Genomic DNA, 24999 nt, shown 5'->3' with positions numbered 1-24999 from the left:
TACCATCGCGCCATCGCGCGCGCTCTAGCTCCACCTCCCCGGCGGTGCGGGCGAGACGGGCCGGTGGTGCGCCCCCCGCCGGGATCCCACCCCCGGGGGTAAGCGGCAAAGTCGGGGCGGGAGGGCTCTGTAAAGCTCGCGACCCGGGGGCCGCGAGCCACCTTCGCCCCCTGACCCTTCCTGGCCAAACCGGAGCTGGTCGCAGCGCACCGCCTCCGAAGAAGTGTGCCCGATGACAGCCGAGCCACCGGCCAGACGGCGGTCCCCACCCAGGGGGATCCACGCGCCCAGAACGGGCCGACCAGACCCGCCGGGTTGAATCCTCCGGGCAGACCGTGCGGACCCCACCCGTTTACCTCTTAACGGTTTCACGCCCTCTTGAACTCTCTCTTCAAAGTTCTTTTCAACTTTCCCTCACGGTACTTGTTGACTATCGGTCTCGTGCCAGTATTTAGCCTTAGATGGAGTTTACCACCCGCTTTGGGCTGCATTCCCAAGCAACCCGACTCCGAGAAGAACCGCACCCCGGCGGGGCAGGGGCCGCTACCGGCCTCACACCGTCCACGGGCTAAGCCTCCACTTGGGCCCCCTGCCCGCGCCGAGAGAGTGGTCTTCTGTCCGCCACATTCGGCGCTGGGCTCTTCCCTTTTCGCTCGCCGCTACTGAGGGAATCCTTGTTAGTTTCTTTTCCTCCGCTTAGTAATATGCTTAAATTCAGCGGGTCGTGACGATGGTAAGCCGGTGTTATTTTAGGATTATTTACATAAAGTAATTGTGCTTTTATGTGTTGTGTTTTTATTTTTTATTTTTATACTTTCAGTTTTACTTTCATTTTAATTTTAGTTACATTTTTAGTAATTTCGTTATGGGCTTATCATTTTATTATTATTATTATTATTATTTAAATTTTATTATTTAATTTACTTTTATTTCAGTTTTAGTTTTAATTCATTTTATTTCCAGGTAGTAATTTTAGTGTTTCAACTCAGATCAATTAATTAAATTAGTTCAAAAATGTTTTCTTGCATGTCTCGATGGTAAACCAGTATCGTTTTACTATTATTTCAATAATATGTAATATGTAAATAATATTTTTAAATAATAATAGTTTTTATTAATATTTTGAGTTAGCTTTTATTTTTATACTTTCAGTTTTACTTTCATTTTAGATTTACATTTTTAGTATTTTTTTATGTGCTTTTATCATTTTTATAAATTTTTAAATATTACTATTTAATTTACTTTTATTTCTGTTTTAGTTTTAGATCTTATTTTATTTCCAGTTAGTCATTTTAGTGCTTCAACTTAAACTAAATGAAAATTCAAAATGTTTTTCATCTAATACTTATATATTTGATTTCAGCTTTATTTCAATAAACAAAAATATTTTACTAGTTTTAGATTTCGTTAACGATAATAACCCTGTGGTAAGTCTGCAATAATGATTCATATTCATCCATTACTGAAAATCATTACTGAATGCTTGTTAATTGGATTTGGCTGGAAATTTTCATTTTCTTAAAATGATCCACATCGTGTGAACTCGTGCTTTCACATATTCATGTAAACCGTGTTTTACCAAACTTACATTTACATTTATTCATTTATGCAAACTCTATTCAGTAGTAACTAAATGTTTTAACGTTTAACATGCAGAAAAGATAACACGCATTTCCCATCTGCCAGTATTTTCGTGTTAGTTCAAAAGAGAAACTATTGAAGATATTCGCAAATGTTTTGGCCTTCTTTGGGCTCGACAGCTCCCATAACAGTGCCTTCAGCTCTATTTAACAGGCGATCCACACGCTGCTTTTGGAAACAGGTGCTGGATCCATCTCAACATAATGTACTTGATCTTAAGATCTCCAGAGCGTGTTTTGTAATGTTATCAGGAAACCCTGGCCAAAGACTAAAAAAATGAAAGAAGTAGGACTGAAGCCTGTCAAAAGCCCTTCCCATGGCAGTCATTATGGGTAATGGGCGGCATTATTTCTCAGGCAGAACCGACCTGTCTGAAGCAGCAGCAGACCACAGTTCATCTCAAAGTCATAAAAGTCACTCTCCATGTGCTGTACAATTTCTGATGACATGAGCCTTTTTCACTCGTGAAGTGCAGGATCTGTCAAGCGGAACAGAGAAATTAGAAATTGTCAAGTCAATAAATGAGCGAGAGAACCACTGAACAACTGAAGTGAGCATTTTCTTTTTATTAATATACTCTCTTCTGCTCACTAAGGCTCCATTTTGATCAAAAATTCAGTACAAACAGTAAAACATTTTTTTGAAATATTATTACAATTTAAAATAACTGTTTTCTATTTGAATATATTTTAAAATGTAATTTATTCCTGTGATGTAAAGCTGAATTTTCAGCATCATTACTCCAGTCTTCAGTGTCACATGATGCACTGACCCTAAAGGTCTCTGCACACTGAGTCCGAAATTTTCGTATGCGTTTTTTCGTATTCGAAATCCTAAAAATTCGTCACGCACAGAAACCTTGCACACCGCTTGCAAAAAAAAATAGCAAAACAGCACTAAATGGAGTCTTCAAGCAGTGAGGATGATTTTATTGTCCTCTCGCTTCTTAAAAAAAGAAAAAGAAAGGAAATATTGGGTCCATCCAATCCTGAGATATAGAGAGGAAGGAGAGTTCCCCCTCCTTATTAAAGAGCAGCGGGATTACACGGGCGATTCAAAGTTTACTTCCGGATGTCAGTGACTCAGTTTGATGCTTTTGCTAGCGATACTAGACCACATATTAAAAAGAAGACCACCAATTTCTGTGAACTCAGTGTGCAAGGATCTATATACAGTGCTTTGTGCTGCGAGACGAAGTGGATGAACTTGACAATCGCCATTTTGGATTTTGGCGAAAAACGGAAAAAATCGAACCCGATCCGAATTTTTTTATGACGGACGAATATTTCGGAGGCAGTGTGTAAATGTGATTGACATAATGTGAGGTCGTATTTATTTTTTAACATGCGATCATTTCGGACTCAGTGTGCAATGACGTAAAATCTTTAAACAGCAGTGTACACCTAATTCTAAATAAAAATATTTTTGTCCCAAAAATCAAAAATGTAAAAACTTGCTCCACCTCTAAAACAATTTTTTTAATTCTGTCAGTGTTTATTTTAGTATCGTTGAGAGTTTTTATATTTTTATGTTTTCTATATTAATTTTAGTTAGATGTTTTTGTGTTTGTCATTTTTATTATTATTTATGTCTATATATTTTTTTACAGTTTCATAAGCTTATTTCGGTTTTAGTTTTCATTTAATTACCAGTTAGTAATTTTAGTGTTTTAACTTAAACTAAGTTCAAAAATGTGTTCTTGTCTCGATGGTAAGCCAGTGTCATTTTAGTATTATTTAAATAATATGATATGATAACTAATGATAGCATTAGTTTTAGATTTATTTTAATTTTATTTACATTTTAGTAAGTTTCTCTTAACATACTAAATACATTCAGTCTTCTGAACACATTAACATGTTGCTGTCATTTATTTTTCTGTTCATGTAAGGGACTCATTATTATAATCTCATTACTTTTTTAATTTAATGTTCTTAAAAGAAATACAATTCTGAAGTAAATTAAGTAAATGTATGTTAAAATAAATGAAAATAGGAAATGCTGTCAACTAGCTGAAATAAAATGTATATATTTTTTGTATATTTAATTTCAAGTGACAAAAATATTTATTTATAGTTTTAGTTAACTAATAACCCTGTTGACTCCCATTCTATATTTTCTCATTGAATATCCTGTTTTGCTCTGAAATATTACAAAAGCTTTACATATTAGCATAACCTTTTGTTTTGATGTAACTGAAAGCATATGCAGTGTTTTAAATCTTACAGTATTGCTACTGTATTGTGTCAAGTTATCAAACAGAATTAGCTGCGAGCTCCTGTCTGTGCGGCTCAAACGGTTATCTTTATTTCAGGACGTTATCCAAGCAGATCAGCGAATGGCTTCCTAACTGCAGTAATCTTCTCCAGTGCTTCCACTCCTCTCAGCTTCACAGCCTCGGAGGCAAATCATTTTGGATTGTATCATTGAAACTAGAGAACAGAGATCACAACCTTGATTTGACTTCCTCTTCCTAACTCTATGTAAAACACATCATGGGTCATCTGAGCCAAAACAGCAATTTTTGTAAAGCGTATGAAGAGCAGTCAACACGGCCTGCAGCCTTGAGAACTGACACACACACACATCTATATTTTCTCATTGAATATCCTGTTTTGCTCTGAAATATTACAAAAGCTTTACATATTAGCATAACCTTTTGTTTTGATGTAACTGAAAGCATATGCAGTGTTTTAAATCTTACAGTATTGCTACTGTATTGTGTCAAGTTATCAAACAGAATTAGCTGCGAGCTCCTGTCTGTGCGGCTCAAACGGTTATCTTTATTTCAGGACGTTATCCAAGCAGATCAGCGAATGGCTTCCTAACTGCAGTAATCTTCTCCGGTGCTTCCACTCCTCTCAGCTTCACAGCCTCGGAGGCAAATCATTTTGGATTGTATCATTGAAACTAGAGAACAGAGATCACAACCTTGAATTGACTTCCTCTTCCTATCTCTATGTAAAACACATCATGGGTCATCTGAGCCAAAACAGCAATTTTTGTAAAGCGTATGAAGAGCAGTCAACACGGCCTGCAGCCTTGAGAACTGACACACACACACAGCTCTTTATATTCAAATCTCACAGCCAAAATATTACCTGCTCAAGTACATCTGTTCAGCACAAACTCTCCTGTTATAGATGAACAAACAGCAGACCGACTCATGACTTTAAAGAATTAAATCCCTTATTCATTCCCCTGTTTTTGACTAATGCATTTCCATTACATTTTCACATATTTTCGCAATTTTCTTGTCATTACTGGATAAGGATTTTGATTGGCGTTAATCTAATCTTGAAACAACGCTAAAGGCCATGCAGATATAAACCAGTGTTACTGTCACGAGTGCACTGCTGAGCGGCATCAGGAGCAAGGAACGGAGAGAGACGAGGAGTACATCAAGCCAAATGGGTTTAATTAACACACCGGAACACTCACACTATACATGTAGACATAGACAATACCAAACGCTGAACTCAAGCCAGGGAACACTATTTAAACACATGACAGGATGAGGAGAGGACGAGACACACCTGGGATCAATAGACATAAAACGGGGAACACCTGGAATCAAATCAACCTAATCAGGACAGGAACAGGAAACTAACCACATATGGGCATAGGAAGGCACATGGGGAGCAAGACACATACAAAACACGGAACAAAGTCTGACAGTTACTTTAGTATCATTGAGATACTTTTATAGTTTTTATTAATATTTTGAATCCATTTTGAAAAATATAGTTTTTTTTATAAACTTTTTGCTAAAGTTTTATCAAATATATTGTTTGCTTTTGTCATTTTTATTAGTTTTAGTTTTGTATTTTTTAAATGTCTGTATAGGTTTTTTTTTTTTAGGTTTGTTTAGTACATCAAGTTAAACTAATATAAATTGAGAAATGTTGCCTTGTCAAAGAGCTGAACAATTTCTTTGCCGATACAATTTGATATATATATAGCTTTAGTTTTGTTTCAGTTCACTAGCATGTTACAGTTCTGAAACAAATATTTCATAGAAATTGCACTGAAAAACAAATTTTTAGTAAATGAAATATTTACAGCTGAGCATAGGTAAAATATGTTAAAATATATTAAAATATAATTTTAGAAACATTCATTAAATGTTATTAATTAACTTTAGACTTTTCTAATAACTCTAATAACCTTCAATTAACTTTTTCATTGATTTACTTTAGGCTTTAAATTATTTTTTAAATACTCTCTAAATAATATCTAAATATGTCTATAAAATTATATTTTTTAAATATTTTCTATTTAATAAAGCAAAATCAATTGCACATTTTAATTTATGTTAAATACTACTACTACTACTACTACTACTACTAATACTAATAATATAGTTATATAATTATAATAATAAACAACAGCAGTCAACATTTTGAGATATATACTCACAATTGCAAGAAAAAAGTCAGAATTGTGAGATAAAAATTCACAATTACCTTTTTTATTCTGTAGTGAAAAAATTGAATTACAAGAAGTAAACTCAGAATTGAGAGAAAAAAGTCAGCATTGTGAGATATAGGGCTCTATTTTAACAATCTAAGCGCAAATTCTAAAGCGCATGGCGCAGGTGCACTTAGGGTGTGTCCAAAACCACTTTTGCTTGTTTAACGACGTGAAAAACAGTCGCCGCACGTGGCGCATGGTCTAAAAGGGTTGTCCCGATTCTCTTAATGAGTAATGGGTGTGTTTTGGGAATAATGTGCAATAAACCAAACAGAGTCTCATCTCCCATTCCCTTTAAGAGCCAGTTGTGCTCGCGCCATGGCCAATTTGCTATTTACATGCGGCATCAGGAGCAAGGAACGGAGAGAGACGAGGAGTACATCAAGCCAAATGGGTTTAATTAACACACCGGAACACTCACACTATACATGTAGACATAGACAATACCAAACGCTGAACTCAAGACAGGGAACACTATTTAAACACATGACAGGATGAGGAGAGGACGAGACACACCTGGGATCAATAGACATAAAACGGGGAACACCTGGAATCAAATCAACCTAATCAGGACAGGAACAGGAAACTAACCACATATGGGCATAGGAAGGCACATGGGGAGCAAGACACATACAAAACACGGAACAAAGTCTGACAGTTACTTTAGTATCATTGAGATACTTTTATAGTTTTTATTAATATTTTGAATCCGTTTTGAAAAATATTGTTTTTTTTATAAACTTTTTGCTAAAGTTTTATCAAATATATTGTTTGCTTTTGCCATTTTTATTAGTTTTAGTTTTGTATTTTTTAAATGTCTGTATAGGTTTTTTTTTTTTAGGTTTGTTTAGTACATCAAGTTAAACTAATATAAATTGAGAAATGTTGCCTTGTCAAAGAGCTGAACAATTTCTTTGCCGATACAATTTGATATATATATAGCTTTAGTTTTGTTTCAGTTCACTAGCATGTTACAGTTCTGAAACAAATATTTCATAGAAATTGCACTGAAAAACAAATTTTTAGTAAATGAAATATTTACAGCTGAGCATAGGTAAAATATGTTAAAATATATTAAAATATAATTTTAGAAACATTCATTAAATGTTATTAATTAACTTTAGACTTTTCTAATAACTCTAATAACCTTCAATTAACTTTTTCATTGATTTACTTTAGGCTTTAAATTATTTTTTAAATACTCTCTAAATAATATCTAAATATGTCTATAAAATTATATTTTTTAAATATTTTCTATTTAATAAAGCAAAATCAATTGCACATTTTAATTTATTTTAAATACTACTACTACTACTACTACTACTACTAATACTAATAATATAGTTATATAATTATAATAATAAACAACAGCAGTCAACATTTTGAGATATATACTCACAATTGCAAGAAAAAAGTCAGAATTGTGAGATAAAAATTCACAATTACCTTTTTTATTCTGTAGTGAAAAAATTGAATTACAAGAAGTAAACTCAGAATTGAGAGAAAAAAGTCAGCATTGTGAGATATAGGGCTCTATTTTAACAATCTAAGCGCAAATTCTAAAGCGCATGGCGCAGGTGCACTTAGGGTGTGTCCAAAACCACTTTTGCTTGTTTAACGACGTGAAAAACAGTCGCCGCACGTGGCGCATGGTCTAAAAGGGTTGTCCCGATTCTCTTAATGAGTAATGGGTGTGTTTTGGGAATAATGTGCAATAAACCAAACAGAGTCTCATCTCCCATTCCCTTTAAGAGCCAGTTGTGCTCGCGCCATGGCCAATTTGCTATTTACATGGCGGAATTTGCAAGCGCAAAGACAGAACGTGTCTCCAGAGAGGAAACGGATCTGCTCGTGCGCGAGCAAATAGGTAGCCTAATTCTGATACATGCGATGACTATCCATTATGACATGTAGACATTTTTATATTTATGTAGCCTACACAATAATATTCTTTTACATTGTAATCCTTTAATATTTCATATTTGGCATGTTTGTGTGCTGCTGTGCGTCCCTGTGTGTGTAATAAGCAGAGTGTACGCTTGCTGTGGACCCGCCTATTCTAACGCGCTCTTTAAATAACAAAAAAACGACTTTGCCATTGGGCCCTATCATACAGCCGGCGCAATGCGGCGTCAGGCGTGACGCAAGCGTTTTTTGCTAGTTTCAGCCCGACGCAGTTGTCATTTTCACGTCCTGCGCCATGTTGTTTAAATAGCAAATGCATTTGCGCCCATTTGTGCGCTCATGGGCGTGCTGGTCTGAAAACGAGGTGTGTTCAGGCGCATTACTGGCGCGTTGCTCTTTTGAGGCAACTGAAAAAGACTGCGCCATTGACCAACTAAAACCTGGTTTAAAAAAAATATTTTTTCTTTGTTATTTAAAGAGCGCGGTAGTAATATATGCTTATAGATGGGTGCACAACGCATGTACACTTTGCTTATTACACACACAGGGACGCGCAGCAGCACACAAACATTTTTAAAAATGAAAAATTTAATTCCGCCATGTAAATAGCGAACCCGCCATGGCGCAAGCGCAACTGGCTTTTAAAGGGAATGGGAGATGAGACTCTGATTGGTTTATTGCACGTTATGCCTAAAACACACCCATTACTCATTAAGAGAATAGGGACAAACCTTTTAGACCATGCGCCAGGCGCGCCGACCGTTTTTCCTGTCGTTAAACTAGCAAAAGTGGATTCGGACACGTCCTAAACGCAATTGCGCCGTGCTCTTTAGACCATGAGTTTAGATTGTTAAAATATTTTTACTTTGACTTTAGACCAGGTTTTAGTTGGTCAATGGCGCAGTCTATTTCAGTTGCCTCAAAATAGCAACGTGCCAACAATGTGCCTGAACACACCTCGTTTTCAGACCAGCACGCCCATGAGCGCACAAATGGGCGCAAATGCATTTGCTATTTAAACAACGTGGCGCAGGACGTGAAAATGATTACTACGTCGGGCTGAAACTAGCAAAAAACACTTGCGTCGCGCCTGGCGCCGCATTGCGCCAAATGTATGATAGAGCCCATAAACTCAGAGATAAACTGCGAGATATAAACTTGTGAGACATAAACTCGAATTTCTTCTAACAATTCCGCAAATTCTGAATTGTCAGATAAAAAGTATTTTACCTTTTTTTATTTATATAAAACCCCAGTACTGCTTAAAAAAATAATCTGACAAAAATCATGTTAATGTTGATTAGGAAGCTCATTAAATGAACACTGCCTCTATAACAAATCCCCACTGTATGGAATAATATAACATTAATGCACATTTTATGAGCTTCTTTGGCTTCCCCGCTTTGCTGCAATCTATCAAAACTTTTCGTTCAGCTTAATGTGGCTGCACTCATTTAATTGTCTGATTGATTCTTTTTTTTCTTGCCTGGTGCTCACAAAGCCCAATTTAGTTCAGTCCCTGAAGCTGGAATATGTAAATGATGAGCGTGTGCTAATGTTAGTGTGTCAATCAGACTGTTGGACATAAAGCACAAGCGGTTGGCCTTTGTTTTAAGCGCGATTGCTGATGCTGTTTTATTTTATCATGCTATCATATTGGCACATTGCTGGTCTCGTTATCATGCTGAAGGGCACAGGACTCCAGGAGCACCAATGAATGGAAAACTATTAGACTGTGAAAAAACTATGTACTAGACTCTGCTGAAACATGATGGCACAAAAGAGCAATGCTGTATCTATCTGATACAGCAGCAGCATTCCATATGTACTTTTTATGCCACATCAATTCATTACTTTGCTACATACTTCTGGTAAATTTCATGTGAATTTTTTGGGAAGACTGGAGATTAGAACACATTTTGTTTTGACATTTGTAAGTGAGTAGTTTATGCATCACCTCTCAAAATTCTATATCTATGAGACTAGAGCAAGTGTGCATTGCCTTGAGTAGACTATATACTAAAGATTCCCAGCAAAAAATAACTTCAACCAATTGCTGAAAATATAAATTAGTCAGGTACACAGGAGCATTTGAACACAAATAGGACCATATGTTTACCTAAGGGTTCTGCCAATTACTTTATGAGCACATGGCAATCAACATCATTCCTCTATATGGAGCGAAACATAAACTGATGCCAGCACACTGATGCTTGCTGCTGCTGCTGTTTATTATTGAACAAGTTTCCACTGGCAGCCGCAAGTACTTTATTTCTATAGATTTATACACACTACCATTCAAAAGTTTGAGGTAATTTTTAAAAATAAATTAATACTTTTATTCAGCAAGGACATCTTAAATCGAACAAAAGTGACAATAAAGACATTCATAATGATTTGTATTTCGAATAAATTCTGTTTTTTAATCAATATTTTTAATCAATATTCTTTTTTTGGTTCCTATTTATTTTAGAAAAAAAAAAACGTTCCACTGTTTGAAAATTCAGCCTTTCATTACAGGAATAAATTACTAACTTTAAAATATATTCATATAGAAAAAAATAAATAAATTGAAATAATATTTTACTGTTTTTACAGTATTTTAATAAAATGAATTCAGCATTGGTGAGCAGAAGATACATTAACATATTTAGTATATACTTATGTATACTTAATGATCATCATCATTATGGAAAAAAAAAAATAATCAGAATGCACCAATAGGAATATGTCATAAATACACTGTTGTACAACAGTCTTAACACAGGCATCAAGATTCATTGTCATGCCTGCATTGACAGACAGTTGTCTGATTATTCCTACAAGTTTATAGATAAAGTGCAAATCACAGCACAACACAACAGGACTTCTGAGATCAGCCGCAAATCACACACAGTGCTCTGTGTAGGTGTACATATTGGATTTTACAAAAAGAGAAGTGAAAATTGGGAAGCAAAATGGAGCAGCATGATGCAAAACTGTGCCTAAAGCATGCCAGAATAGCAGCAATAACATGATTGTTATTGCAAACAGAGGAATGGCCTCGTCCTTCTCAACACACAAAGGGTGAATACACTCCACAGATGCAACACTTTATTTCAGTGTAAAAACTTACCACATGTAATCCAGTTTACCTAAATGCTGTCTATAGTGGTATAGTGCAGCACAATATGGTGTATTTAAATTGGGATCCTTAAACACACAGCTCAAACCAGTGTATTTTGATTATAGAATGAACGACTCTGAATTAATTCTTTTTAGTGATTCAAAAACATACAAAGCAACCAGTGTAGACCGATTACCAAACGAAAGACTGATGATTAGTTTTTTTTTGGTTCATTTGTCAATCAAAAACTTATAAAACAACCAGTGAAAACCAACAACCAAATGAAAGAATCTTATGATTTGGCTCTTTTTAGTGCATCAAAAATCAGTGTTGTCCGATTCCTGAATTAGATGCACTTATAAGTTGGTCTTTTTTAGTGATTCAAAGCATGCACAAAACCAGTGCTATCCAATTTCCAAATAAAAGATTCTTATGATTCAGCTCTTTTTAGTGAATCAAAACATACAGGGCAACTAGTGTAGTCCGATTCCTGTACGGAAGTCTCTTATGAATTGATTATTATTAGAGATTCAAAGCATACAGTGCAACCATCATAGACCGATTCCCGAACAAATGACTCTTATGAGTCAGTTATTTTTACTGACTCATAACATACAACAAAACCAGTGCCATTCAATTCCCAACTGAAAGATTCTGATAATTTGGTTCTTCTTAGAGAATGAAAAATATACTGCGCGACCAGTGTAGTGATTGTTGAACAAATGACTCTAATTATGTCGAATCTTTTAGTTCTTTTCCTTGATTCTCTCAGTGAATCAAACACACAAGGCTCAACTAACTGTGAGACTAACAACTAACCAAACTCATTTCTTTAGATAACAATCCCCATCGTCTTATTCACAAAACTTCACTTTTTATTTTCATGACAGCAGTAATTCTTTTCATGATGATCAAACGATGCAGAAGATAAAACAACTTGAACTGGGTGCTAAAACAACACAAACAATGCTATCATTGGCCAAGCTCCATTCAAAGAGCTCTCCTTTCATTTCATCGCTCACCTCCTCCTGAACCCTCCCATGTTCTGCTAGACAAACGCTTGCAGTCTTCCCAGCCAATCTTCCGTGCCCTGGGATTAACATGCAACACACAACGACTACATTAGAAGCAGGCAGGAGAGGAGCTTCCGTCCATTCGGCTGTGCTCAACTGAAGGTAAACGGGCCTGAAGCCTCAGCAGGGCGCAGAGCTTTCCAGGACATATTGCTGCTGCACACTAGGTGTGAGAGCGGCACGCACAGCTCAAGCAGCAAATAAATCATTAAAGACGTCGAAAATAAAGACAGTCATCTTCTAGGAAAGGCATTGGGAGGAACCGCAGCAGTAAGTACAGTATGGTGAAGTAATTATCAAGCAGAAGGCATCGTTTGCACATAAATTCAGTGAGTCCCAGCCACTTCAAGCCTATGGTGAGGAGAGCTCTAGTACCATTAGCCTCCACAGCTAAAGTGCTGTGGACAAAGAGCACCTGATAGGCTCTGAAATTGTGCAAGCTGAGCTACATACAATAGACTAGTGTTTCCTGCACTGCTGCTGAATGGCAAAATAAATGACTTTTTGTGCAGTATGTTAATGAAATAAAACAAAGACCTGTTTTTATACAAGCATGTTAGAAAAGATGCAAATCAGGATTCTTAAATCAAAAATAAATGTTTTGATAGCACCGTAGAGTTTAAAAAGGACATGTTCCCAAAAAAAAGGCTATTCCGATTATATTTAGTGGACGAATTTTCAACAGTTCATTCTCAAATTGAATATATTAGATATATATCGGGCTTCGCGTCGGGTGGTTCTTTGCCTCCGCATCGTGCATTTAAAATCCTTTAATGCACGGCAAGCCGTTGATTATCCCGCTTATTCCATGGTCATTTGCCAGCATTGACAACTTAAAGCTGTTTATGATGTTTGCAGCGCAATATTTAACCTCAAAGGTAAAAAGGACAGTTATTTTCGTCAGTTACGGCTTGTTAGCTCTAGCATTCTGCCCGCTTCAAATCAGATAAATAGATGAAATAGTGCGGTAATTTTACCTCGTTGCTGAGGAAGATAATGTAGCAATCTAGTATCTATGCTATTTTTTTAATAAAAGTCGCAGGGCAGCACTGACAATAAGTTTCTGTGTGTGTGCAGCGCGATCTGCGATCTCCGACCTCTCTCCCTCTCACTGTGTTTATGTGTGAGTGATGTGTGTGTTTGTGTGAGTCAATTGAAGCAGCGCATTAATATAGAACGGTGATTAAACTGATTAGGAACTACCTGTGCATTAAACGGTTTTAATGCATACCTGCCAGCCAATCAGAATCCAGTATTCAGACAGACCATGGAATAATGCTGTATAATCAACACCACAATACATATTAAAATAATATTATATAAAGTAATAAAATAATATTAATAATAATAGTAATAGTAATATATTTATAATGATATTATAATCAATTTGTATAATAAATATACTACAATATATAATAATAAACAAACAATGTCACATTAAATAAAAAAAATATTTATATAAAAAAAAAATCACATTTTGTTTTGTTATCATATAAAAAAACTCTGTTATCAGTGTAATAAAAAAACATCTTTAAACTACCTTAATTGTTGTTCTGATCTTTGCTGACAAATTCTCAAAACTTCTCTAAAACCAGCAAACCAGAACAACCTGACTAGACTTGGAGACTAGCTCTGACCAGAAAACCAGTTTGACTTAAATTGTTATTTTCAGCAAGAACAGGAGATGCTAATGAGCAAGAGACTAATAATAATAATAATAATATTATTATTATTAATAATAATAATAATAATAAAAGCTTAGTACAGTAGAAACACAGAACACTTCTTGTTTTATTAGAGCTGCAAACCATCAATATTTCTACTGCTCATTATAATGTTTTGTGATTTCAACCAACCAGAATTATTATAGTAAATGAAATAGTAAAAGTAATAAAAGTAAATTAGTAAAAGTATAGCAAAAGTAAATTAAAACTAAACTATATATATATAGTATATATATATATATATATATTACATATAAAGCTTACATTTATTTTAATTGAGCTAGTTGCCAAGGCTTCATGTACTTGATGTACTAAAATAATTATAACTAAAATGATAATAACACAATACATTTATTAAAACTTTAAAATTTAAATTAAAACAGAAAATATAAGAATAAAGACTAATTCAAAATATTAATAAAACAATTATATCTCAGTGTTATTTTAGTATCATTAAGATAGTACTACTATTTTTATTGATGTTTTGCATTATATATTAATAAATTTTTGTATGTTTATATTTTCCATTTTAATTTTAATTTGAGGTAATTGTGTAATTGTGTTGTGTTTTGTCAGTTTGAGTAGTTTTTCAAATATGTCTATACAGTTATTAATAGTAAATGAATAATAAGCTTCTCGTTATGCAGTATAACAAAATGTATACAGTCTGACACATTTCTTGTATTCCATGATGTATTTCATACATCCCAGCTAAAGTTGCAGTCATGACAGCTTGCTATCAACCAGGCTGTATTTAGTCATTATTTCAAGCTTTTTTGATAGTTTGCATATTTTATAAAAAGCTTGTATGATTCACCATATGCAGCGTTTGCTAATTTGCATTTTGAGCTAGAGAGAGAGTGGCACATTTAATTGGACAAAATCTTGCAACAGTATTTTTTGGGAAGCTCCATCTGTCACTATTGTGTTTTAATTTCATTTGAGCAGGTCTTAAAACTATGAGCTTAATTATCCTGCAGATACACTGGTCTGGCAAAAACCATCAATTCATGTTTTTTGGGTATATAATTGTCCTCCTCAGCTGGTGAGGAGGGTTCATTACTGGACCTCAAGCAATTTTACTTGAAGACCCCTGGTATAGAGTCTGTGTTTGCATATTCGTATATATATATATATATATATATACACAGTATATATACACACACACACACACACACCACCCATCCATAACTCATACTGAGTCTGAGGAGAATGCTGCATTATGGCAATTTTTCTTGCTAACACTGCACAAGAACCTGAAGGGCTGATAATAGATGAGCTATCTGTGCACTGAAAGTGGCATATTAATTTCAGCTCAACAGAAAAAAAAAAACCTTAAATTTCTCTGCAGAAAGATCCGTCAGCATGCACCTGCTTCAAAAAACATCTCACCTCTGCTTTTTAATTTTATCATTCACTTCACTGATGAACACATGAGAGATAAAGCTTTAGGTGATCTTAAGATAAGAGCCGTCTGATCCGTCGGGATGTAGAGGCAACAAATTAAACAAAGGAAGTCAAAGACACACAAAAACGCTTATGCACAATGGCAGATTACAATAAATCAATGTTGCTGCTCTATTTGGGGCGCCTTAATGCCGTGTAAGCCCGTTTTAATGAACAACAAGGAAAGCCAACCTTTCGCAAATGAAAACACAGCTGCATCCATATCCAATATCACAGGTGTTATTTGTAGATTGATTACACCGTGAATCCTCTCTATAAACATTAGCTCACTCGAGGCCTGCCTTCCTCTTTCGTTCCAGCTAGGCCCAAGATTTGTCATCATAATTGCAATTCCTACAATAAAGGAATTGATCAATTTCAAATAAGGAGACTGTGTCTTCTTAAAGTATGCCCGAGAGCTCTCACACAATTTTTCAAACATGATTACTGCTTGGAAGTCCAGATCGCATGTGGAAGCCAACCAAGTTGAGAGCGACTCCTTTCCCACCATTTAAAAATACAAGAAATCATATGTGACAAAAACGGAGCTACAAAACTCCATCTAAGTATTTTAATAAGTCAAAGCTCTGGGGAGAATGAAGCATGACAGGAATTTATTGCGCCGATGTTTGGGACACGCTCTGATAAAAATATATATATATATATATATATATATATGCACACAGCGGCGCTGCAGAATGCAGATGATTCTACAAGACAAACAATCACATCTCAGTCAGAGAGAAACAGATATATGAGTGGACAAAAGTGTGCAGATGTTGTGGAAAATGAGTGTCATCCATTCTTTTTGGATATGTAATTGCCATAAGAGATGTAAGCCAGATGGTTTCTTAAAGGGGTGGTTGATTGCTATTTCACGTTTTTAAAGTTAGTTAGTGTGTAATGTTGCTGTTTGAGCATAAACAATATCTGCAAAGTTACGGCGCTGAAAGTTCTATGCAAATGTAGATATCGTCTTTTAAAATTCTGGCAGTTTAATGCAGTGCTTGAAGTGGGCAAAAAGAAGTGCCGGTACTCACCCCTCCCCACCCCACCCTTAATTAATTCATTCATTCATTCATTAATTCCAAAGTTACGGCGCTGAAAGTTCTATGCAAATGTAGATATCGTCTTTTAAAATTCTGGCAGTTTAATGCAGTGCTTGAAGTGGACAAAAAGAAGTGCCGGTACTCACCCCTCCCCACCCCACCCTTAATTAATTCATTAATTCATTCATTAATTCACTCATATTCAATAAATAAGTACTTTTTAATAATTCACAATGTATGTATAGTACCACAATCAATAATTAAATAAAGGTTTTCAATGCAAATTAGCACAAGTCAATCTGCTATACCAAACAGCACCACAGGGAGACGCCAAAGACCACTAAACCTACTATATGGATCCATTCAGAATCGCTAAACTTCTGACCACCTTCAGCCAGAGTCTATTATAAAACACTCGTACTTTTAAACCAAATACACGCTGAACAGAATAATTTAATGACATCTGGACGTAAGTCACTATTCTCTCCGCAATTTCTGATGAAATCAGCCATGTTCAGCCAGGTGATCCCGCCTGGGTAGTGTGATTTATATAGTGTCATTTCTAATTACCCAGACACTGACGCTTTTACTCAGAGTACCGGCAACATGTCAGAAGTGGCAGTAGGCACAAAAAGTGCAGGTACTCTAAAGACTAAAATATAGAAGTTCAAGCACTGGTTTAATGCCTACAAAAAAAAACGGCTTGTAGGGACTACAACGAGCTACTTCCCGGATTCGTTACATCACAAACCCAGAAATGTACATAAACCCCACCCCCGGGAACATGCAACAAAGGGGGCGGGGCCATGTTGCGCGACTTTAGAGAAGAGGAAGAGTTGTAACCATGCCGTCGAAACGGTGTTATTTTCACCCCGCTAATAGGTCTTCTGTGTTCGGCCTTCCTACGGACGCTGTACTTCATGAACAATGGTTAAAATATATTTTTAATTCTGTTCCTGACAATTACAATCCTAATATAGCTCTCTGTGCTGCATATTTTACGGAAGACAGCTTCCAGAATCTACACGAGTTCAATGCCGGATTCACACAAAGGCTATTACTGAAACATGGAGCAGTTCCCACTTTAAAAGCAAAAGCAGCTATTGTTGGGCCCCAACCTGTAAGTATGTTTTATTATTTAGAAATGTATTTCCCATGTATAGTTTCTGTCCGTTATTTTTGGGTTACATCAAGGACGTTAACAAAGGCCAACGCTGTTTGGCTTTAGTAGCCAGTTAGCTAAATGCTATTTCGTACTTCTAAGACAAATGTGTACAAACACCAACAAACTTTTATTTAATCACACCAGCGAACTTCAGTGGTAATGGGCGTGAAGTTTCGGGACAATGTGCAGTACGCGGTTAACGAATCACAACAAACTGGGCCAGCTAACCAATCTGAGCCCATTGCGTATTTCTGAGGGAGTGGTATCATAGAAACAGGATGTCAACTGGCCGTTCAAATAACAATGGATACAGCGGCTTACAATAAAGGTAAAATATATGAAAAATAAGGCGTTTTTTTTTTTTTAAATGAAGCATGAAGACATGTTACACTGCACCCATAAACACAGTCAAGCCAAGAAAAAGCAGTCAACAATCCCTTTAAAGGGGAGGTCTAGTGCCATTTCATGCATTCTGACTTATTTACACTGTTAAAGAGTTGGATTCTCATGCTAAACATGGCCAAAGTTAAAAAAACCATTGAGGAGAAGTTGAACGTATGACGGAGTATTTCTGTGCCAAACTCACTCCTTCAGGTTTCGTATACGTTTCGGAAAGTTGTGTAATTGTGTTTGTTTGTTCCCTGCATTTCGGTGACAAATGTTTTATAAACAAATTAAATAAAATTGAAGTCAATAAAGTTTCTGTTCCCGTTTTATTTATGTCGATGTCACAGCTTGCAGACGATCGCTATGCAAATGCTTCGCTTGCCCGTGCCCACGACACGCCTCCAGGAGCTTGACTGTTTTCAGAGAGAAGCGTAAAGCTGTATATGTCTTTTAGAAATCTGATAAAACTAAAGACTCTTCAGTAGGGATGCATGATATTATCGGACCGATATCGGAATCGGCCGATAATGGCTTTAAATGCACATATCGGCATCAGCCAGATATGAGCAATTATGCCGATATGTCTTGCCGATAAGAGGAATACATTAACTCACATGTGCTCAGGGTGTGCTAGCGATTAGAACACGTCAGAAGTGTGACTCATTTTTGAAGCAAAGTTTTGCCTGAATGGTGATTAGAGTCACTACTTTGGATCGCTGCATTTAATCTGTAAAAGCACATACAGAATGATGCATTCGGTGTGTAATAGAGTAAACAGTAATAGCACGTGCAGTGGCAGCAGTGGCAGCCTCCCCCGGGTCCTAATGTCTGGTCGGTAAGGAGTTTTAATTCTGTAGGGGGCGCTGTTGGCCTACTTTTAATAAAATGAAAGTAAAATACACAAATAACATTTAGACTGTGATTCTGATTAAATAAAGCTATAGTTTACATGAATAAAAAAATCACAAACATGACACTTGTAAATTAAATAATTTTATATATACTGATGTATTCATTAATGTGTAATATGTTATATATTTTAAACAAATTATGAACTCTAAAAACATTTCCGAATTTGTACAACTCTTTTGTTTTAGACCATCTACAAATGTTAAATCTTAAAATAAAATGTTTTCTGAGAAAACAAAATGCAGCGATTGATAGTTTATTTATAGTTATTTTCAATGCTTCAATGTACTGTCATTATAAAAGAACTTCATAATTGTTTATTTAATTCTAACAAATAAGTTCTTGTTAAAAACTAACCAAAATTAAAAATAATTTGCTTATAATTTCCACAGAGGAGAGACTTGGTGTTGTTTCCAAATAAAAAAGGAAATATATTGGTATCGGCTATCGGCCAAAAAGAGTTGAAAAATATCGGCATATCGGATATTGGCAAAAATCCGATATCGGTTTGTGTGTTATGTCCCCTTTAATAGGTCTGGTTCATTTCATCTCATCTGTAATTGCAATGGTCAGACAGACAGCGCCTTCGTTCTCTCGCAGGACATCAGTCAGGCCAAGGACACAACGTGGAGGAAGCGAAAGAGAGGGCAAGTGTGGAGGAATGTGATTATTGATCGTCCAACTCTATGGTCTAATCATAGAAGTGCAGTGATCTATACTGGATGCAAGCGGCATATTTATTGATTTATTGATAAATGAATACATTTCAACTACACTGTATATATTTAATATAGTTATATAATTAACTGTATTTTATACATTATATATTGTACTTTTTAGACTGACATCAACAAAAGTCTATTGACAAATAAATAAATAAATGTGACATCAACTAAAGCATATTGACTGTCAAAAAAACAAACTACTAAGTAAATATATGTGGTCAACTAAAGCCTACTGACTATTTAATAAATAATAATAATAATAATAATAATAATAATAATAGGTAACACTTTAAAATAAGGTTCATTAGTTAACTATTTTAGTTAACATGAACTAAGCATGAACAATACTTCTACAGCATTTATTAATCTTAGTTAATGTTAATTTCAACATTTACTAATGCATTATTAAAATCAAAATTTGTGCTTGTTAACATTAGTTAATACACTGTGAATTAACATGAACTAACAATGAACATCTGTTTTTCGTTAACATTAACAAAGATGAATAAATACTGTAATAAATGTATTATTCCTTGTTCGTTCATGTTAGTTAATACATTAACTAATGGAACCTTATTGTAGTGTTACCTAATAATAATAATAATAATTACAACAACTAAAACCTATATACTAATCATTAACAAAAGCCTACTCACTTTAATTAATAAAAAAATAAATAATAATAATAATAAATTATATGCATTTAGTTAGTGAGTGAGTGAGTGAGTGAGTGAGTGGTAATACTATCATTATTTGTGAAATCCTACTGACTATTTAATAAATAATAATAATAATAATAATAATAATAATAATAATAATAGGTAACACTTTAAAATAAGGTTCATTAGTTAACTATTTTAGTTAACATGAACTAAGCATGAACAATACTTCTACAGCATTTATTAATCTTAGTTAATGTTAATTTCAACATTTACTAATGCATTATTAAAATCAAAATTTGTGCTTGTTAACATTAGTTAATACACTGTGAATTAACATGAACTAACAATGAACATCTGTTTTTCGTTAACATTAACAAAGATGAATAAATACTGTAATAAATGTATTATTCCTTGTTCGTTCATGTTAGTTAATACATTAACTAATGGAACCTTATTGTAGTGTTACCTAATAATAATAATAATAATTACAACAACTAAAACCTATATACTAATCATTAACAAAAGCCTACTCACTTTAATTAATAAAAAAATAAATAATAATAATAATAAATTATATGCATTTAGTTAGTGAGTGAGTGAGTGAGTGAGTGAGTGGTAATACTATCATTATTTGTGAAATTATTTATCTAATCTATTTTTAATAACCCATTCTAACGCATTCTATTTTTATGCCAATGGATTTCAGATAAAGAAGTAATAAATACAGATTTCACCAATTTAACTGCTGCTGAAGTTTCTCCTGAAGCTCACAGCTGACAGTCTGATGGTGAAACACTGTGAAATGACGTGCAGCTTTGACATTTCCAGTCAAGACCCTCCAAAACAAGACCCAGAGGCAGACCACTCGAGACACGGATCCAGAACAAAACCTGACCCCGAGACCCAAACCCAGACCTGCTGGTTCAAGATCCAGACTATCAGTTTTAATGATCTGACACAGAAAAAGGTGAATTTAATGCAAAAGTTGAGATTTCAACTCTTCCAAACATTGTCACCCAGGTCTCCGTGCTAGAGATATTCAGTGACTTCTGAAAAATTAAGATGGCAACCTGACCAGGAGTTGAGATAATTACCACCCTTAATATGACAGAAATAGACTGTGATCTTGTCTGAGATCATATAATATAGTTGTCTTCATTGTATTTATATAACCAGTGTATGAAATCACATAAACATACCTCAGAATACAGCCAGTCTATCTATCTATTTATCCATCCATCCATCAGGAAGAACATGTGGCCATGGCTTTACCGAGTGCATAAGTGCATTTGTTAGACTCCAAAATCCATGATTTTAATTAGCGTCATTGCTGACGCATATAAGGATCTTTTAGCTGGGATGTGTGGAGACGGGTCAGATCATGCTGCTTCACCTCACAGAGTGACGCGAGATGTTACAGCTGTGTGACGAGGGGTTTCATACGGTAACCATTGGATACAGGAGCAAGGTAGATTTCAAATTATTAGCAATACACTGGGTCAATATTTGTTCTCATTTCACAGAACAAAATTGAAAGAATGTGTGTGTCAATATACAATGACCTTCCCTCGACACACACACAGAGTAATCAGAAGCTACATCATCAGGCCTCGGGGGTTTGTGTGGGGTTGTGGTTGAGCAGATTCTCAGAGCTGATCTTGTTATACTGGCTGTGTATCTGCACAGAGAATAAATTATATCTATAAACTGAATATGACAGAAAAACAGTTATCTGTCTGTCATACCATCTATCTATCATTCTGTCTGGCTGTCTTCATTCTATCTATCCATCTGTTCTTAAGTCTATCTATCATACATTTGATCATTCTATCTATCTATCTATCTATCTATCTATCTATCTATCTATCTATCTATCTATCTATCTATCTATCTATCTATCTATCTATCTATCTATCTAACTAACAGAGCAAGTACAGTAGAACAGCTTCAGTCTTTACTTAAAGCACCAGAACCAGTACAATTCCCTCCCGCAGCCATTGTTTTGAAAAGGTTGCGTTGGGTCTGAAATAACTTCTCATGAGTAACAAACGAAAATCTGCTCACAATATGGTGATAGAAATGTGATGCAATGAGACATGACCACGACCGTCTCTTCTGAATAATGTATCGTTACAGTGTGCACATCCTCATCTCCCAGGAAATGTCAGAGCTCAAATCTGATTCCAAATGTCAAGTAAACACGAATCTCCTGTGAAAGAAAAACGTGGTCCAGGCTCGGGAATATTGCTTCATTTCCTCGGTCTGGAGTGATAAATGTGTTGGTCAGGATTGGCTCAACTGCATATTCTCCCAAATTGTGGCGATGAGATCCTCAAGTCTAATTCTTAATGAAGATGAGAGTGCTGTCCTGTGTCAAGACATGTTAGATTCCCCAGGCCAAGGACTGTCTCCCTCGAGGGACATCTCACACTCTCATTTACACCACTACCAGTCCTAAATGCCAAATCTTTCCTCTCTCAACGATTTCAGAAAGTGCCTCATGCTGTCCAGAAGGCATTAGTGTTGTATGATACATTGATGCCATAGTATCACACATCCACAGATCGCCCACAGTACATTCACTGAAAAAAACACTGGCCAAAAAAGTCAAATCTGATTGGCTGGTGAAACTGTAAAAAAAACAACAACAAAGAAAACATGGTGGGGTCAAAAAGTCCGAAACACTCATGAAAATGCTTCTATTTTGATTTGTCTGATGCTTATTAAAACTAGTATTTTTCAGCATAATGATGCGAGTAAAATGTCTTTGTAGCTTATTAAATGTCTCTCTGACAGCAGCACTGGAACAACAAAACCTGATGATCATGCTCTCCAGCAATGGAAGAAGAACATCTGAAACAGCCACAAAACTGATTAGTGACCTAGAAATAATGTAGAATATAAAATATTTCCTGTTCATGATAATTCTTTCTTAAATCACAGATTACCTATGCATTGTTATTATGTAATTATATTACAACTACTATTACTACTAATAACTGTTGTTGTTAGGAACAGCACTGCTAATATATATATATATATATATATGTTATTATAATTATAAAAGAAATAATATTATATTTATAATATAATAAATAATATATTATATTGTATTTTATATTTTATGTTTATTTGTATCCTAATTAACAGTGCTGTTGTCAATAATTACTAGTACTTTTATTATTTATTTATTAATAATTTTATATTATTCAATTTATATATATATATATATATGCATGAGAATTTTACATTGCATTATTTTTATATGTATTTAGTAGCAGTGCTTATATATATGATAACAGTTATTAGTAGTAATAGTAGTTTAAATATACACACACAATAACATTTATAAATGTATAAATATATAATCTAAAATTAAACACACACACACACACGTGCATATATATGTTTGCAATTTGCAATTATTAATATTAATAAACAATAAATAATAATAATAATACTAATTATTAATAACAGCACTGTTAATAATATACAAAGAAGAATCAAATATAAAATACACATGTGTACATGTGTATATATATAATATTTATTATAATACAAATTATATTTAATATAATATTATATAAAAATATATTATATTAAATATAATATTATATAAAAATATATTATAATTATTATTAATTTTATTAAAGTAATATTTATTATGATATAATAAAATTATATAATATTAAATAATTATATGTAAAATGTACAGAATAAATCAGCAGAACACAAACCACACAGAACATCCAGTCCAAACCGCATTAGTGCTATTATGATTTTTCTTCAGCTGGTATCATACCGTAAGATGTGATTAAGGTGTCATGACACTCTAGAAGGCACAACTGAAGATTTTAGTAAATGTCAACATCTGGGTCAGTGTGTGCTATCAGCAGTATCAGTGTGTTGTGTTTGTGTTTTTAAATGAGATGTATCTTATTATCTGTGTGTGTGCTAGACCAGTGTTTCCCAACCTTTTTTTAGTCGTGGCACCTTTTGGAAATTTTAACAAACTTGTGGCACCCTACAAAATTAATTTTGTCACAATATTTGAATTTCTAACTTCGATATGATAATTTGAAAAGTATAGATACTCGGTACAACAGGGAAGAACTGCAGAATATAATGTCATACAGATATTTAAAAAAATATCCATCAATGGTGGCAATCAGTAGACTAATTTCTAATGAAAAGATCGATTTATATGACAGATTTTAATGTAGGCTTTTATACATATGCAAACATTATTTAATTACCATTATAACTAGCTATCTCACAAATTTTTGCTCACTCAGTATTTTTTTAATTTTACAGTGGGGTAATTTTGGTGCAGTAGCACAAGATAGCTTGATTTCAAACTTTGAATTGAATAAAAAATGACAAGTAAGCAGTCAGTAATAAAATAAGAACAAATAAAGAAATTAATAATGATAGCACAAATAAAAAATAATGACAGGCCTTCGAATTAAATAAATAGCTTTTTAGTTTTTCAGGTAGGTCTAACAGTAGGGTTGAGATATTTAACTTTTTTTTTTTTACCAATTATCCAAATAATGTTTAGTCCTAGAAAGCTATTATTATCAGAACACGCGAGCATAACATAGCGGTTAGCAGATCAATGAATGAGAGGGCAGCGTTACCAGAGTTGCCCATATGCCACACCATGTTGCAACAGAGTAGGGCTATTGCAAACAGAAACCATACTGTACTACATCGATGTTTCCTGTCAGCTCA

This window comes from Sinocyclocheilus grahami, unplaced genomic scaffold, assembly GCF_001515645.1.
Source record: "Sinocyclocheilus grahami isolate Dianchi unplaced genomic scaffold, SAMN03320097.WGS_v1.1 scaffold289.1, whole genome shotgun sequence".
Taxonomy (NCBI): Eukaryota; Metazoa; Chordata; class Actinopteri; order Cypriniformes; family Cyprinidae; genus Sinocyclocheilus; species Sinocyclocheilus grahami.
The sequence above is the reverse complement of the archived record's forward strand: the minus strand, read 5'-3'. Positions refer to the sequence as shown.